Genomic DNA, 15892 nt, shown 5'->3' with positions numbered 1-15892 from the left:
ACTGGGACATTGTGCTGAACACCAGAAATTGACACATTGTAACTGACTGTATTTCAATTTAAAAAAAACAGGATATGTTTTAGAGGCAAAGCTGGTGAGACTTGATGGGTTGGAGGAGGGGGAGAGAAAGGAAGGAATCGGGATGATGGCCTCATGTCTGAGTTGAGTCATTTGCTAGATGGTGATGTTTTCCAAGATGGGGAAGCCTAGAGAGGGTCAGGTTTGGGTTGACGGGTCAATCAATTCCAGCTTTCAACACATTAAGACTGAGAAGAGGCTGAGGTATAAAATAGGCACCTGAGCAGTAGGAGAGCCAGCTTACTAAGGAAATGTAGTCAGATTGCCACAAGTGTTGGGTGCTCATTTAAGGTTTTAAATCATGCACTAAAGGTCAAGCTGTGTCTAGCTGTTTGCAGCTCATAGCTGCAGTGAGCAAGAAGGCAGATGATGAGTTAATCATGAGATAGGGTGTTATGATGACAAAAATGAGCCAGATAGCCTTGTTTTTGTTTTGTTTTTTTTTAAACTGGGGCTTCTCAGCAGTGTTTTAATGATTCCTGAGCAGCAGACAGCCATAATGAGCAGAGGCAGAGTGAGACCAAAGATATACATCCTCAGAGATTAGAAACGATTCCAGGCATCTTCCCCATCCTTTGAGTAAAGAGGACTGCAGACCTACCGAGGGACTCATGGAAGATAAATTCAGGGAGGGCTGCTAGCCCTGCCAAGCCCCAGGTGAAGGCATTGGTGACGATACCAAAAGTGACCATCGGGGCTTGAAGGGCAAACACAGTGTGGACAATAGCCAGATACCAGTCTATGGTTAGCAGGATGATGAAGAAGATCTCACTGTACAAACCCATGTGATAAAGCCCAGAGAGCAACTTGCACAAGCAGTGGCCAAACCCCCACTCATTCCACTCAATATAGTGAATCCAGTGTGAGTAGGACAAGTCCAAAGTGGCTACACTGAGCAGGTGGATGATCCCTGTAGTGATCATCACCACCACTGCATTGCCCAGCAGACCAACCCTAACACCAGGGAGTACAGTGAAGGCAGGAACTGGGCCCCCAGCTCCTTGACGCTGACCTTTTCCACATGGCATTGCCTCCTCATAGTCATATGGTGTGGTACCCACAGCCTCACCCATAGTCTCAATCCCATCGACTGATGTCGCCATCTTCCTGGTCGTCCCTGTGATGGAAGAAGAGAAAGGCAACCCCACTATTAGTCATGATCACCCCTTGTGAACCACACCAGTTGATTTGTTCATTTACTCAATAAAAGCACACAGGATGAACAGCCTTTACATGCTTCAGCATGTATTTTCAAAAGAGTATCAGAGATGCTATAGGGGAGATGTCGGAGTGAAAGGTCTGACATTTTGAAAGTCAGCATGATCTGTGACGGGAAAAGAAACAGAAATGTGGACAGTGGTGAAGAGTGGGGATGTGGTTCTGAAAGCATCTGAAGGAAGACATACAAGACTGGAAGACACAGGTTGGATAATGATAACAATAATATAATAATTATTATTATTACTCTAAAAAATAAGTTAGGGTGTTGCCAGCTAATTATGAAGAATGCAGAAAAGGGCTAGAGAATTGAGGCTATTTGCAGGAAGTAACTAAGTAGTGATGCAGTAGAAACTACAATGGTTCATCAAAATCCATTTTCCTCCTCTTCTTGGGAACAAGGTGGGACTACATTTCCCAGATTCCCCAGCAGTCAGATGTGACCATATGACTAATTCCTGCCAATGGAATGAGAAGAGAAGATCTGAGGGCCACTTCTTAGCCTGCCCATCAAAACCTTCATTATGTGGTTTTCCATGCTCTTGACCCCATTCAGCTGACTGTTTTGGTGACCTCTAGGGGAACCTTGGAAGCTATTGCTGCAAAGGGCAGAACTGCAGTCAGCTGGTGTGCCTGAGGACTGTGCAAAGCAGGACACTCCACCTCTACACACATACACATCTTACCCTGCTACCTGGAACTCCCTGGATTGTTACCTGAGCAAGAAAATTTCTCTTATGCTGAGCCATTACATGTTTTGGTATACTTGTTACTAAAACCATGCTTGATCTAACTAGTACAGTAACAGGTCATGTCAGAGGGAGCAGAAGGGGTGGGAACTAATGGATCAGAGGGCTACACGGGGGCCCTTCTCCATCCGAAACCTCCGTGAACTGAGTGGATTACCTGGAGGATTTAGGGCAGTGGTTCACAGCCAGGGCTGCACGTTAAAATCACCTAATAACTTGAAAAATCTTCAATGCCCAGGCTTCACCCCAGGCCAATTAAATCAGAAGATCTGGGAGGGAGAGTGAGGCTCAGATATATTTTAAGCTTCCCAGTTAATTCCAAAGTGTAACCAGAGTTGGGAACTACAAAGCAAGGATGAAAATCCAGATAATCTGATTCATGGGTCTTTATCCCACAGGGTTCTACTTGCATTTTATGACCAATAGGGTACCTGGAGGAGCCGAGCAGCTGGGAGAGACACTGCATCCTGCCTAAGAAGACACCAACCTGAATGGACTGTAGATCTTTGGGGGATGCCAACTGGTTACAGAAAATGGCTGTGAACCAGTGTCTCTCTCTCTCCCCTACCATAATATAAGTCAACTTCAGGGAGAAAGTGGGAGATTCCTGAACTAGATGAGATTCAACTTGAAATAACCCATTTTGTCCCCGGTTGGCTAAGGTTTACATTATCTTCTATCAGAAGGAATTAAACAAATGATATATTTAGACACTGGATTATATAGCTTGGGAAATGTGTGCCTGCTTGAGTGCATTTTAATCGTCAGCATTTTATTTTCAATCAGCCTCCACTGTCAACTCTAGGACTCAGTGTAATGGTAGAGATTTTAGGTCCCAGTCCATTTGAGGGAGAGGTTTTATGGCTACTGGTCGTCAAACCAGACTGGCTCAGTTCAGGAACCTGATCCTTACTAGGGAGCTGCCGGGTCCCTAATGCTAGTTAGCTAGCTTGCAGACATGATGCAGTGCAAATCCATCACCTCAGCTGGCAGGTGACTCAAGGGGTGTGTGTCTGTGTCCACATCTGAACCATCTTTACCTCCTTCATAGAATTAACTACAATGCTTTTGGCTTAGAGTAGACACTCAAAGATACTAACAGATAAAGGGATAATAGTAACCATAATAATAATAATGATAACAAGATGTTCTACTCAAATCTGTTCAAAGCATCGTTCATGTCTGAAGGCTCATAGACGTGACATTTTACTGTAAATTGATTGGGCTTTATGTAATTTTAAAGAACAGTTTTAAATTGTCTATTTAATTTGATCATCCCATGCCTCTTTTACAATCTGATGTTTTCTAAATTTTCTTTTATCATATTTGTATGTTGTGTGAATTTTTATAGGCAAAAAGGAATTGTAAAAAAAATTTTTTTAATGGTCCATACTCTTGCCATCCTGATAACTACTGCTGACAATGTTTTTTTTTTTTTTAACAACGCACGCACGTGGCTGGAACACTTAAGCAACGTGTGAAGGTATAAAATGCCAAGAGGGCTGCCTGTGATACTCCCCACCCCACTGCCCTCAGTCCCTTTCACCAAAGAAGCAGCAACTGTTAAGAGTTTCATATTATTCTCTCCAGAAAGCAAAATATGCATATGCCAACATGGAATTTTAAATATATTCTTTTTTTGTAACTTATACAGAAAGGAGCCAGTTCTATAACTTGCTTTTTCCAAGTGATGTATCTTAGGGATCATTTCATATCAATATGTGTGGTTCTGCCTCATTTTTTAACAGTAGCAGAATATTCTGTAGAACGACTTTGATGCAGTTTATATAACATTTTTTTTCTCCTGGGCTCTTTTCTTATTTTCAGATTCAGATTTATAAACAATGCTTCAGTGAACATCCTTGTAGACCTCCTTTGGGAAACTTACGTGAGTAAATTTTTATATGCTATACTCAAATGGTGTTTAAAATAATTTAAGAGATAATTTATGATTTGAAATACAAAAACTGTATATTCTGGCCATTCGAGAGGTCTAGCTCTGATTTACTTTTCTTATCAATACATACAGGGAAGGGAAAGAGAACTTCTCTTCCTACACCACCACGTTCTAGGGTCAACATGAGCAGAGGTGAGCAGAAAGAGAAAGTTACACTTTACTTTAGAGTCAACATTTCAGTGATATTTCTGTCCCTGGGTGACCAGAAATGGCCCAGGAACTTGTGAATACAAAAGCCCTTTTTCTCATCCTCCAGCTCACTCAGGGTGTCTGTCATTCGCTCAAAGCAAAGAGAAGATCTGAGGCAAAAGAAAGTAGAGAAATGGCTCCCACGGATACCCTGCCTGAGAGAGCCTGAGAATAAACATTTTAAAACTGCTTCTTAGTGGGTACCTTAAAATGTGGAATATATGCACATATAGAATTTCTACCAGGCAAAGGGTTACATCCAGTCTTCCAATTTCCCTTTTCAGAGGCAGCTACTATGGTTACTTATGGAAACTTCCAGATTGCCTAGGAGAAGGGTTTCTCATCCTCAGCACTATTGACATTTTGTGATAAATAATTACATGTTGTCAGAGAGGAGGGGCTGTTCTGTGCACTGTGGGATGTTTAGCAGCAACCTTGACCTCTACCCCCTAGACACCCTGTCCAGTTGTCTCCAGATATTGTCAGGGGTGTGTGTGTGTGTTTGTATACACGTATACATATTACATAAATAATACCTGAATAGTATTCTCTTGTATAGTTGGACCATAAATGATTTACCCAATCTCACTTTGATAGATACTTGTTTCTTTTTTGAATTATTTTGCTGCTCTAAATGATTCTGCAATGAATATATGTGAGTATCTCTATGGGGTAAATTCTTAGATGTGGAATTGCTGAGCCAGGGGTATGTGTATTTAAAATTGTGATAGATATTTACCAAATTGCCTTCCAAAGAGATTGTACCAATTTTCACTTGCACTAACAAGGTACAAGAGTGCCTGTTTCTGTACACCCTTGCCAACTCAGCATGTTTAACAAACCTTTTCATCTTTTTTCATCCAAAAGGTGAAAAAAATGGAGTCTTTCTTTAACCTCCGCTCTGCCACTGTGTTCAGTTCTAGAAAAGGTATTCATTCTAAAGAGAAGTTGCTTCAAAATGCACCCTTTTAAAGATCCAAACACCAGGACAGAGAATTCTGGTGAAGCATTCTGATGAAGCTCTTCAGCTTGTTTTTGGCAGGCTGAATCTAATTTATCCACGCTCTTGGAAATAGCAAGTGATTCTCAAGGAGAGGACCCAGCCCCTTGACATTGTGTGCTTAACTCACACAACGTGCTGAAGCATGATTTCTGGAAAGGCTTTTTGCATTCCTTTAGATATGCATATGATAAATATTTTGTTATCATTTTCTGTGGTTTTCACCATCATGGTGCTGAGAAGTGCTGTCTGTTTTAATCTATGTGCTGAATTACAGATATACATGATCAAATAAAGTCAAGACAAGAATCAAGCCTCATAAAAATCTTGCCTACAGCATGTACAAAAAAAAAAGTCAGTCATGCCAAGGCTATGCAGGCCGAGCAAAGCTAGAGGTTGTGCAATTACCCGGCAGAGGTTGAAATTTCTGACAAAAACAGGGACCTCATTGAAAATGTTAGCATAAAAATGAAGCCTCATTAAAAGAAAAAAAAATAAGGTCATTTTGATACTTTGCTCATGTGAACATTGAGAACCACGGTTCTGACCTCTAGTATTTCCTTCCTCTGCAAAGCCCAGGATAAAATAGATTTTCCATGCTCAGATTTTCTGGGTTGGTCACTTTGGCTCTAACTGAAGCCAAGTTTTCAAGCAGTTGCATCAGACCAGAATGCTCCACACTTTGCCATTGCCCGACTGAAGACAAAGATCCATTCTTTGACTCAGGATCAGTTATCGGAAACCTACTATGTGTCAGGTCCTCAGCTAGACTCTGGCAAAAGCACTTATGAGTAAGAGGACGTGCCTGCTGGCCAGACCTCATAATAAAGAAGATCACCTGGGAACCAGGGACGTGGAGAAGCTTTGCCTGTGTGCGTGGACCTACCAGCAGGAGTTCTTAGGGTTTCGCAGGGTCCAGAGGCCTCAAATTAACTGACCAGTGTAAATGGCTCTGGCTATGCTTAGAAAAGCTATTGGAGTCTGTGATCTGACCACCTCCTACTCACCCTGTTGGGGTAGGAGGGATCTCCTGCTCTAGAAAATACAAGAGGCCCAAACCCATGACACCCAGCAGTGGACAGATGAGACTGGCAGCAGTTTATGGGTCACATATGCTCACAGCCTGCGGGAGGAGGAGACTGAGCACCAGGCAGGGCCACACTGGGCTTGCACTCGGGAGCAGAGCGAACCAGCAAGAGTTGTGGGAGAAACGCTTGGTAGCAACAGGAGGGTGAGATGCCCGCTGGTTCCTGCAGGAGAATGTGATTTGCTTGTTTGAATGATCGTATGAGCTGGCAGGGACATGAAACCTATGAGGTTTAGGACGAGTGTGATGTGGCTGGTCTGGCTGAGAGGGTAACTAGCTGGGTAGGGGGCACACATGTCTGGTAAGAACAGGGAACTCATGGTTACGACTCTGCAACCCTGTGAGGGTCAAAGATGTCAAGGTCAAAGATGTCTACAACCCTCTGAAGGTCAAAGATGTTGAGAAAATAAACTCAACGTGGAATTTCAGGCTTTACAATACAGTCTGTTAGGTTTCTTACTGACAATTTCCCTTCTGTGTCTCTTTTCCATTAGGATCTTAGGGTTAACTTTGAGGGTAGGAACAAAATTTCTCCACTCATGGTTTAAACACAAGCATACAATCACCTCTTGCCACTCAGCTGGTTTGGTGTCCATTTTATTTTTGTCTGTCTGGCACACAGACCCCCGTCTTGTGATAATAGCATCCTAATTTGTGCAGAACAATTCCCCCACTCTCAGTTCATGTGTTCCTGGGCTCTTGGTGAGTTTAAGTCCCCTCCCAGGACTCCAGGGGTGGGTAGTGTCCCACATGTGTCCCACATGTGTCCCACATGAGGGCATTCTGTCACCCTGGCCACTGTGATTGGTTCAGAGAGAGACATGTGACCAGCCCAGGCTTAACTCTGGGACTTTGATAATAAAGATTTAAAGAAAATTCTTTCTCAGTGGAACTTGTCTTAATCTGTTCAGGTGACTATAACAGAATGCCATAGACTAGGTGGCTTATAAAATACAGAAACTTATTTCTCACAGTGCTGGAGACTGGAAAGTCCAAGGTCAAGGAGCTAGCAGATCTGATGTCTGTTGAGAGACTGCTTCCTGGGTCAGAGATGGACTTCTTGCTGTGTCCTCGCATGGCAAAGGAGCTCTCTGGGTCCCTTCTACAAGGCCACTAATCCCATCCTGAGGACTGCACACTCATAACCTAGTCACTTCCCGAAGGCCCCACCTCTTAATCCCACCACATGGGGGATTGCATTTCAACATACGAATCTGAGGGCACAGAACAGGGTGAATGAGAGGAGAGAGAGAGGAAGAGCCATTATTTTAGCTTCCAATCCAGCAATGCTGAAATTGGGAATATGCCTCAATTTTCAGTCCAACAAAGCAATAAATTTTCCCTCTTAATTTTTGATTTAAGTTGGTGTGACTTGGGTTCCTGTCACTTGCAACTAAAAAAATACTGACTGTTAGACTGAGAGACAGAAGCCTCACTTGCCCCTCTTAAATGGAAAGGGAGCGACATGTAGTAACATGCTGGCGATTTAATCTATTGCTTTTTCCTTGTTTTGTCACATACATAACAGTGCCGAAGCAATAGGCTTCCAATGGCTTAAAGAACAGCCCGGGCGCCCCAACCCTGTTCCAGCCACACTTGCCTTCTTTCTGTTGTTCAAATGAAATAAGCTTAGTCCCATCTCGGGGACATGTTGTTCTCCCTTTGCCTGGGACAGTCTTCCCCAGGTCTTCATCTGTCTAGCTCCTTTGTCACTCATTTGAAATGTCACTGCCTCAGAGAAGCTTTCCCTGAACCCCTAGCTAAGGTCTCTTCTCAGTTGCATTCTCTCACAATCTTGTGTTATATCATCACAGCTATTATCACCATCTGACATCTTCTTGTTTGTATATGTTTTATTGTCTGTCTACCCCCATGACGACAAGCTTCCTGAGAACATCGATCTTCTCTGTATTCCCTGTGCTTAGAACGGTGCTGGGCACCCCGTAGGGGCTCAGTAGAAGTTTGCAGAATCCATCAACGAACAGCCAAACATGGAGCTACTATTTATGCATGTGAATTATGTAAGCACTGTATACGGGTTACTCAATCCTCAAAACCACCTTGAGGGAGGATTCCTCTCATCCTATAGGAAGGAAAATAGAGGCTTGGAGAAGTTGTGCAGCGTGCCCAAATTTACACACCTGGGAAATGGTAGAGGTGTGATTTAAACAAAAGACCACTGGACTCCAAAATTTGTGGTCTTACCTTTTCAGTGACTATCAGAGTTGTTTCAAATTTCAATAGTTTAAAATTCTAACAGACAAAAATCTTCGCTAGATCATAAGTAGCCATTTGGGAATGATTTGTATAATGTGGCCACTAGGACAGTTCCAGACTTCAGAAGAATTATCTATGACAACAATGTATAAGCAAAGAGGACAGCAGAGAGAAATGATGATCTCATATCAAGGGGTGGATGTGGGTGGGATATTAGGAGGATGTGTGAAATGCAGCCCCTCTTTGGATGGAACACAAACACTGAAAAGAAAATAAACTCCAGGATAGGAATTACTGTCATTGACACATGAATGTATTGTTGGTTGTAGAGAGGATCACAAAGTCAAAAAAAACTCCGTGCAGAAGGAAAAAAGTAAAATAAAATAAAATGACAACATATAATAGACATTGAAAGACTTATTTGAAGTTCGAGTGTATAAAACATCCAGCTGTCAACGATTCGATTTCTTATATTTTTAAAGTTTATTTAATCTTCATGTAGACTTTGACATGTAAGATTATAAACTGAGCAAAGGAAACATCTTTTATCTTCTTCTTTGAGAACCTGAATTCATCCTTTTCATCATCAGGCATTCAAGAATATTCAAATAAGAAAAGTGAAAACGTTTTTAATGTTTGAAAAAGATGTAATGGGCAATGTTAGAAATTATACGTGTGTGTCACTTTCTGATGCTTAAGAACTGCCAGGTGGCATTCATGGACCTTACTGCTGTTAGTAGTAAATGGAAACACTGTTATATTTTGTGTTTTTTTTCTTGTCAATTCAGAACACTGGCCACCTCAAAACATTCATACTTACAAACATTTTACTGATAGTTTAAATATTGCCCAATTTGAGGTTGAACTTAACTATTGAAAAAAATGCTTTATACTAGTTAATTAGACTCCATGTGACGGTTGTCACTGGGAGAGTTGAGTAAATTATAGAATACTAAAATATCTTATCACTTAAAATTTTTTTTTACCTTTAAATACTTTTAGAGTTACCCAAAGTGGCAAACATAGTGCAGAAAATTCACCCCGCTTCCTTCAGTGTTATCTTACATAAGGATAATATGATTATGGAAGCCAGGAAATTAACATTGACATAACACTATAAACTAAACTGCACACATTATTCAAATTTCTCCAGTTTTCTCACTAACATCTCTGTTCTGCACTGGGATCCAATCCAGGGTCCCATTTTGAATTTAGGTGTCAGATCTCCTTGGTCTCCTCCAATCTGTGACAGTTCCTTCGTCTTTCCTTATCTTTCATGATCTGGACGCTTTCAATGAGCACTATTATTTTGATCAGTTATTTTACAGAATGTCCCTCGATTTGTGTTTGTCTGAGGTTCTCTCATGATTAGATTCAGGTCACACATTTCAGGCAGAAATACCAAAGAAGAAATGTACCCTTCTCACTGCCTCATACCACAGGGTACGTAATGTCAATAAACTTTGTTACTGGTGATGCTAGCCTTATTCACTTGGCTGAGGTGGTGTCTGCTGGGTTTTTCTACCATAAAGTTACTATGTTTCTCTTTGTAATTAATAAATACCTTGCAGGGAACTACTTTGAGACTGTGCATTGTCCTGTTTCTTATCATTCTTTTTCTGTCTAATTTTGCATCCATTGAACACTCTTGCCTGAAACAGCAATGCTTGTCAAATTGTGGCTTTTGAATTGTTCTCACTCCTTCTACACTTTTTAATGGGGCTTGTATAAGTAAAATCTATACATTCTCTCCTGTTTATTTATTTAGTCAATTATTTATTTATATCGGTATGGGCTCATGAATATTTATTTTATTCTGTAGGTTATAATCCAATACTAGCATTATTTACTTTGTTGTTCACATTGTTCCAGCTTTGGCCATTGGCTCCTGTGTCCCTTTGACCTGCCCCACCATTTTTTGAGAACTTCCTTGCTTTCTGGCACAATAGGTTTATCTACTTTTTTGTTGGTGGGTTTTTTTTTACCTTCTCCAGTCCTGGAATCAACCATTTCTCCAAGGAGCCCTGGTTCCTTTTATTAGAAAATGGCATTTAGATCTGAGTGTGTATCATGGAATGTGAAATAGAAAACAAATGCACAAAAGATCTCTCTCTTTCAGACATACGTTCGTGATTTTAACTCTAAAGAAACTATGGTGTACAGTACAGAGTGGATCATGTGTTTTTTGTGTAGGTTTAATTTAAAATGTGGAATTTTGATTTTCTGAAATATTTACAAGCCATTAGATCCTACATCAGATTTACAAGTTTACAAGTAGGTAACTTTACAAGTAAGATGTGGTTTCTCTTAGATGTGATATTTCTCCACAAGACATGAATCCTTACACAAAGTTAAATTTGGAGAATTTGCTAATTTGGAACACTTTTAAAACCTTCCATTTTTAATTATTTATAGTTGTACAAGACTGAGACATCATGAAAAATATTTATTGAGACACTTGCCGGGTTCACACCTTATTTAATAAACATCAACTCTGTGTAAGTGTGAGGGACACAAGATTGAACATGGTACGAAGCAGCTCACAAATTAAAACCCTTTGGAGGCTCTTTTTATTTACCCTAGTTCAAATAAACTTACTTTTTTCCCCTGACGAATCTATTTCTTTTTAACTGTCCATCCCTCTCATTGTCTTTCTTCTGGTCTATAAATTATTTCTCTTTTCCTCCAGCCCATGTAGCTCAGTTTCAAAGCTCAGCTTAAATTTCTCCTCCTCCAGGAAGCCCTCCCTACATTGTCAAATCTCATCTAGTTGTATCTTTTTCCAGCCCCATGAAGCTAAGGATATTTTGTCCCACAGGCATCTCAAATTTAACATGAGCAGAATGGAGCTCATCATACTCCCTTCCTCCAGACTCTTCAATCTCACCTTCCTCCAGTGTTCCCTATTTAAATGATGCACTATTATCCACCCAGGAGCTCAAGCCAGAAACCTGGATGCAGCTGAGACTCCTATACCTTCCCTGACCCCAGATTTAATGGGCAGCAAGCAGGTCAATTCTCCTTCTAGCTCCATGTTTTGTTCCTGCTCTGTCTTTACTATCAGGCAACCATCTTCTTACAGGTCTTCTTTCTTCCTTAGTCTCAGTTACCATTTGTCTCAAATGGGTCCTCTGAAAAGCAGGCCTCCAAACAAGGATTTTGGTACAGGTGGTTTATTTGGGAGGTGATCCTGGAAAGGGATCTGAAGGAATGGGGAAGTGAGGAGAGGCAACATGAATGTGTGCTAGTGAGCGGATCACCACTGATGACAGTGGGGGCTCAAGCCCCTGGGACCCCCCTGGGGGACTTCTGGGTACATGCCTCAGATTATCTTCCTAAGGCATGAAGAAGCTGGGGTATGTATCTACTGACCCAAGCCCTCTCCTGGGGCCAGAGCCTCAGCAGAGACTCCGGAATCCATTAGCATGTGTAGGGACAGTCTGCGGAGATCTCCAGGGATGGAGGTAGGGGTTCTGACAGCCGCAGCAACACCAGTGCCTTCTAATTTGTTGTCCTGCGTGCAGTCTTGCTTCCTCCCACCCACCCCCAACTACTGCCCTCAGCCATCCTTCTAAAATGCCAAATCGATCTTGCTATTCACCTGCTTGAAATGTCAGTGCTTCCCATTGCTTTCAGAAAGAAATCCAAATGGCTTGGCACCATCTCACTCCTGACCACTCTTCTTCTAGCCTCATCTCCCACCATTCCCAGGTGCTTGATCAGACTCCAGGCTCCAGGCACACCCCTCTAGCTGTGGTTTCTCTCCTGAGCCACACGCACGGGGTCCTTGCACACTGCAGTCCCTCTACTGAACATTTATTTGGTTGTCTGCTACACACTAGGCACTGTGCTAGACATTGTGGATCAATTAAGGAGTAAATCACAGTTTATGTCTTCGAGGGGCTCACTCACCAAAGGGGAAAAGACAGACATATAAAGATAAAGAAATACTTATCCTTCAACTAGGCGGGATATTAGAGAAGGGCTCTTAGAGAAAATGACACCTAATGGAGACTTGATGGCTGTAAAGGGGTTTACCCTGCAGACAGGAGGAAATAGCCTGGTGTACGATTCAGAATTCCTGAATGGGGATGGTGGGGTATCTGGCAGGAAGAGGTGAGGGGGAGGCTGGCCAGATGGTCAGAGATCCCTGCCTCCTAGGGAGCTTGGGCTTTATTCTTTAGAGCAGGACCATGAGAGGGCCCCTTTCCATCCTTCTCAGAGGCTTTCTGGATTCACTGTGGGGTTGCCTCCTCTAATTAGCCTTCCCTAATTCTCCTCCCTTCTTAAATACTTATCTTCTATACTCTTCTAATGCCCTTAACCCCTCTCTTGCTGGTTATCGGGCTGGCTTGTGTTTTAAGCTGTACCTCCCCCCCACCCCCTGCCCCATGGCCTGCCAGCCCCTTTTGAGGAAGGACTGTTCTTCCTCACCTCAGTACTGCAGTGTCTAGTATGGTGCTGAGTCCCTTCCCTGGACGCCTGAGCACTTTAAGGACAGAAAGAGGTGAAGACTCCTCAGAAGTTCTTTCCAAGCCAGTGGCACATGGTCTATGCCAAGCTGAGTGCAAGCTGCTGCAGACACTGGACTTTAGGTACATGTCTTTGAGACCTGAAATAGAAGCTATGATGATTTCCTAAAATTGGTTACTTTAATTACAAATAATAGGGATTATGCTTTGTTAATGGATTTTACAATAGCTGTGCTCTATAGTCCTTAAACTTACTTGTCTTTCTTCCCTCTTCTTTTCCTTCCTTCCTTCTTAAACAACTCCCTGCAATTCTTAGACGAGGGCTTTGACTTGCAGGGGGCAGTGGGGAAAGAGGTGCTTCCCTAGGTGATGCAGTCTCTCTATGTCTGCTTTGGCTGGACTCAGAGCCAAGTTGTCTGCCTGGCTTTCTGGAGTAACCAACAGCATTTGAATGGGTGGGGAGTGGGCAGTTGGAGCTGAGTCTTTTGTGCCTCAAGAGGGTCAGCATCTGCCAAGGATGGGAGATGGGGTAGAGCAATGAGAGTGTGCGACCTCTTTGGGAAGAGTCTGTTCTCACTGTCCCTCTTCTTCCAGGGTGAAGGGCAGGTGGGAATGAGGGAGCCATGGCTCACTGTCCCCCCACCTCAGACCATAGGTTTTGAAGGAAAACTGTCAAACTCTTCTATTCTCTTGGATCAGAGAAGGCAAATTCAGCTGGTTTTGCAGCTTCTGGCAAGTTGAAAAGCATGCATTTCCACATGACTTGCTGAGTTACACCAAATTCTAACGTGTTTTAAAAACCTGCTTGCAGTCCCTGCTGCTAGCTCCTCTGAACGCTGACATTGTTGGGGCTCTGAGCACAACTCCAAGTTTGTTTTCCAGTGTCTGGTGTTTATATGTCGCTTTTGTGTTGGGTTCTCCCCAGTACACTGCCTTGTCCTTGAGGGAGGAAGCCTGCTAGCCTCCAGCTTCCTTTGTAACTTCCCAGTTCCTCTGCCCACAGCCTCTGCACATCTGCTTACCCATTCTGATCACTTTGTTTTAATGTGCTGTGGGACTGAATTTCTCATCTTCAAATGAAAACAACTCTTTGGCTTTGTGTCCATTGCATAGGTACCTCTGGTGCAGAGGTAGGCAGTGTGGCCACAGAAACTCCAGAGGCAAGCAGCCTTCAGGATGCAAGGACCATAATGGCTCACCTCCTAACGACCTCCCTCGACAAAAACCAGTAGCCCCCTAAGCAGAACGGCTGTTTCAAGAACATCTCCTTTGCACTGCTCTCAGAAAAGGCAGTATGCGGAGTGGTAAGGATTTCGAGTCCTTAGTGCCCTCCTCTTAAGCTTAACCCAAAAGGTCACGTTAGCGCTCAAGCTTCCCTTTCCTCCTATGTAAAGTGGGAACAGAAACTGAATCTACTTCATGCGGATGTTATAAGGAATACATGAGCTATCAGATGCAAGCTATTCAGCACGTAGTTTAGCGCTCAAGGCATACTAGCTGCGCCTATTAGTAATTAGATATCATTAATAGTAAAGATTATTAGGATGAGTCTCTCCTGGGACGTGGCGAGCTTGGCTGGCCAGCCGGAAAGGTGTCGCCCGCCTTCCAGGCCCCTTCAAGTCCTACTATCTGGGGGCCCGGGTCCAAGCACCATTGTGCTTGCCCAGTGAGAGTGACCTGGTGGCCGCCCAGGCGTGGGCACAGGTGCGGTCCTGACCGCAATGAGGGCGCGGGTGTGGCAAGCTAAGAACAGGGGGATCCAAGTGTGCCCCAGGGCGGGGTTCTGGCCGCGGCTCCAAGAGTCCAGCAGTGGGTGACTGAGCCCTCCCGAAGGACGCTGCCTGGCACGGGGCTCCGGGCGACTGCTGGGCTCGCTCCGGGAGCCCCGGCCCTGCCCCGCGAGCCCCGCCCTCCGGCGCCGCGGGTTGGCTGCAGTGGGCGGCCACGCGCGGCGATTCGCCACGCGCCGCGTCACTGGAGCTGCTCCCGGCCCGGCCCCCGAGGGCCGGTCAGGGAGGCAGCGGCGGGGGAGGCGGGGGAGGCGGGGCTGCAGGGCGCGACGCCGCCGGCCGCCCCGCCCTGGGAGGCGCCCAGGCCCTCATCAAGTGACCAGTATCCCTTCCAGGAGAACACGGTCCTTCATAGGGAAGCGAGCTCTAGCCCGTAGCCGCGGCGCCAAACCGCCGTCATCTCCTTCCTGTGCCGGGTGATCTGTCTCCTCACCCACCCGAAAAAACATAGTCCCCCCCTCACGTCCTTGTGGGGTAATGCTCGCTTCCAAACAGTGTGACTCTCTTTGCCAGCCCCCTTGTCTTTCCCACTCCAAGTGCTCTAGACCCATCAAGAGGATAAATCAGCTCTGAGAAGAAACCTTAAAGAAGCAGGGGAGAGAGGGAGCGAGAAGGGAGGGAAAAACGAGGTTGGCGGAGGGACACCGAGTACCGTCAGCGTAGTGCGCACGCGCGCCGACGGGAACGAGTTCCGGTCTGGCCGGGGCCCGTCTCCTAAAAATAGCCCCGGTGTGGGGATCCGTGCGCGGATGTCCCGGCGAGTCCCGGGCTGAAGGAGGCGGCTCCGGGCGGCGCGGAGCGCTGGTGGCGGGCCCGGGCTGCGGCGTGTGTGCGCCCGCCAGCTGCGCCGGAGACACGGTGAGGGCCGCGGCCGGCAGGGCTCCTTCCGCGGAGCCTGCAGGGCCAGAGGGGGCGGCGTCTCGGCGAGGGGACCGGGTAGGGGCTGGGGGCGCTGGGGCGGGGGGCGGCGCGGCCCAGGAGGGGCGCCCGCGGGACTCCGGGGACCCCGGGACGGGGCGGCGTCCGGCTGGCAGGCGGCCGAGGTCGAAGCGCGCGGCGGCGGGGCGGGTTGGGTGCGGGGAGGCTGCAAGGGGTGGTCGCGTCGGGGTCGGCGCCGAGGGGCGAGGCGCCTGTG

At 45.1% G+C, this 15892-nt stretch overlaps 1 protein-coding gene and 1 pseudogene across 8 annotated transcripts in view; one reads left to right on the top strand and one right to left on the bottom strand.

Moving 5' to 3' along the window:
- Positions 1-391: 391 nt before the first annotated feature.
- Positions 392-1181, bottom strand: LOC105075194 (C-C chemokine receptor type 3-like; annotated as a pseudogene).
- Positions 1182-15379: 14198 nt separating this feature from the next.
- MEF2A (myocyte enhancer factor 2A) overlaps positions 15380-15892 on the top strand; it is a 124030-nt gene continuing 123517 nt past the window's right edge. For 2 of the 8 annotated variants that reach the window (XM_010962905.3, XM_010962906.3), the window contains exon 1: positions 15380-15615. The gene's annotated coding sequence lies outside the window, so the exon portion shown is untranslated. The remainder of the gene's footprint in view (positions 15616-15892) is intronic. The other 6 variants (XM_010962901.3, XM_010962902.3, XM_010962903.3 and 3 more) reach the window with 4 other exon arrangements.

This window comes from Camelus bactrianus, chromosome 27 (genome assembly GCF_048773025.1).
Source record: "Camelus bactrianus isolate YW-2024 breed Bactrian camel chromosome 27, ASM4877302v1, whole genome shotgun sequence".
Taxonomy (NCBI): domain Eukaryota; kingdom Metazoa; phylum Chordata; class Mammalia; order Artiodactyla; family Camelidae; genus Camelus; species Camelus bactrianus.
The sequence above is the reverse complement of the archived record's forward strand: the minus strand, read 5'-3'. Positions and strand labels throughout refer to the sequence as shown.